Consider the following 3,064-nt stretch of genomic DNA (forward strand, 5'->3'; position numbering starts at 1 on the left):
TATCATCGATAGTGAATATAAGGGCGTTTCCCGCTCTTCTGACATACTTTTGTTGCCTATAACTTCATACACCTCAATAACTAGCAGTTTCTTCATGCAGCTCTAATAACAGCTCTTAACAAGGCTACGAGGACAACTCACATGAAAAATTTAGATATCTACAGAGAACCTTTAAAAAACACTAAAGCTTTGTTTTACTTGTTGTTTCTTGAACAACTACCTTTTACCATTCTGAGTATTTGCTGTACAATGGAGATGTTGTTACCCTCAGAATGTGCCTTATCTTTTACTGTAAACCTCTTAGGCAGTGCATTCACATTTCATGTCCTTTCACAGTGCAGTTCACTTGGAGACAAAAGCAAGAGGAATTTGTTTCAGTTGAGCTATTCCTTTTTAACAGACACTTTCCAGCTCACTTGCAGAAGCTGCCAAAAGGGAAATCAAGGATTGAGACTAGCTTTTTTTTCCCAAGATTTGAAAGACCAGTAAGGTCATGGGGATTTTTAAAATTTATTTGTCATTGATTAAAGTGTCATTAAAGCATTTTCTAATTGATGGGTTGTCAACTATGACACAGTCCTACACCTCTAATCCTCTAATTGTACAGTCTTCCAAGATGTCAACATCAGATCTTAAATTTGGCCTGTTGGAAACTGCTTCCAAGTTTTACACTTTTCCAACCACTGCTATTGAATTTGTTTTGCTACAAGAACAATAAATACTTATTATGTTGGTTATATATTATTCTCGGGCTGGGTATTCTAGACACAGCGCTGAACTTTCATTTGTTTACATGCTGCTCAAATCTAATGTTATTATAGATGCATATGACTAGTAAATGATTTGTCAAATAGTTTTAAGTATACTACTAAAAATAACTATGGTAAAATGTTTTCTAAGCTTTTGCATTTTCATATGTATGTTACTTATACATAATAAAGAATGAAGTCTCATCCAATTAGAATTTAACCAATTTTAAATTGTACATGGAATTTTTGCTATTTATGTTATACAGTACATAATGACTAAATTATATATGACCTAAAGACCTTAAAGATGATTACCACCTTGCAATACAAAATATTGTTTTAAGCAGAGGTGGACCCAGTCACTGATTCAAAGCCTCATCTTGAGGGAATCTATTTCATCGAGAACTTGTGATGAACCTTTTGGCTACCACTTTCCATTGCAGAAATGCTGGGAAGCATATAATAATTTTTCTATGCATCTTTCTACTCTGGGATGTTAGTTTTTTCTCCGGCAGATGTCTGCACTGAGCACTACTGTCAATGCTCCCACCAAGAAAAATACTACCAAAACTGGTTTGGATCGTCTAAGACCTACACAAGGGACAAGTCCACCTATGGGGGTCTTTTCCTTAATACGGGCATTGGACCTAAGCCTTGATATAAGTTTCCAGGCAACAGATCTATTAAAACTATATTACTAAGGTTCACACTGCCCCTGAAAGCTTTATTAAATGATTATTTCACAGCATGGAGGGAAATCTATTGAAAATTAATATGCAGCATCAGCCAGTCATGGCTCATAGCTGAAATATGTTCTTTATGTCAAAAGGTAGAATTTTCCAAATAAGAAAGTGTAAGTGAAATTCCTCTCACTAATTTTACTTTTCTAATCTGACTTCTAGAGCTATTGTCAATGGGGAGAAATGGCCATTTCTAGAGCTGATTTCATCTTTCTTCTGCCTGAGGAGACCAATCTCGGGTACGACACATAGTCCTCTGGAAGTGCCGCTCCGCTTCTGCAGACCGTACAAGAGGCCCAGATGCCTCAGCAGAGTGGCTGGAGTTAAACAGCATGAACACCCACTTATGTGAAAGGAGTAAGATTTGATGTATCCATCCAATCCATGGGATTCTGACAGACTCAAAGAAGAATCTTGAATATATACGGGATTGAGTATATTAGGTTATCCTTTTCAGAAAAAAACAATTTGAGACAACTAATGCCAAGGAAAATCAAGCCCACATATATTTCTTCAAAAGAATCCTTCAGAACAGTTAATTAGCTAAACTTCTACAGTGTTGCCACAGTCAGAATATACATATTTTCTTCTATAAAAACACAATTACATGTTTTATGAAGGTGATTTTTAATGAACAGTTAAGACCTCTAAATAATTTAAAGATACAATTTAATCTTAACAAAATTTGTCATTTTACATTATTACATTGCTAAGAAATGTAATAATTCGGATCATACAGTCCTAAAGGTATGATCAATTAAGTAAATGGGCAAGTTCTCTTGCTGACTTGAATTAATTTGGAAGGTGGGGAAGAGCCCAGGCAGGCAGCTCCTATCCCTGCGAGCACCAGGTGGCAGTCCGGCGTTGACTGACAGGTCTTCATTTTCTCCCGCAGACCAAAAACTTCCCTTCTTACACTACTTGTCTGACTACCCCCGTTCTCAGAGTCTTCTACACTTTTCTATCTGCTAAATAACATACATTCACCCTCGGGACTGAAGGGAAAAAATACTTTTTGCAGAGGATAAGATTCATGTTTTTCAAAAACTCATCCATACAACCTTACCGATGATGAAATGCCAGGGAATTTCCCTTACCTAAAGCCTATTTTCACAAATTAAGCTCTGAATTTTGTTGGTAGGTCAGACCACAATAGCATGCCCCAAAAGTTTAAATCACCTACAAAACTATGTACAGGAAATAAGAGGCATATAAATCTTTTATCTACTAGGTCACGATGTTTTTCACAGATCGGTTTAAGTCTCTGTCACTCAAAAGAAAAAAGAAAAAAAAGGAAAATCTTCACAGCTCCAAATTAACACTGAAAAAAATACTGACTAAGAGATAAGCATACATTACAAACCTTATAAGACAAGCAGAACTAGTGCACAATTAGCGTCTTTGTTAGGAAATCTGATGGTCCAAAAGGTCATGTTTTGGCTATGTGGGCTACGTAGAACAGCTTACAATTTGACGAGTTGAACTGATTTTATAGCTTTTCTTGCTAACCTCTAGAAAAAAAATAATTTTTGTTGTCTATAAAAGGAAAAAAATGATACTTAGATGTACACCGAA

Source organism: Grus americana, chromosome 1, assembly GCF_028858705.1.
Source record: "Grus americana isolate bGruAme1 chromosome 1, bGruAme1.mat, whole genome shotgun sequence".
Taxonomy (NCBI): Eukaryota; Metazoa; Chordata; class Aves; order Gruiformes; family Gruidae; genus Grus; species Grus americana.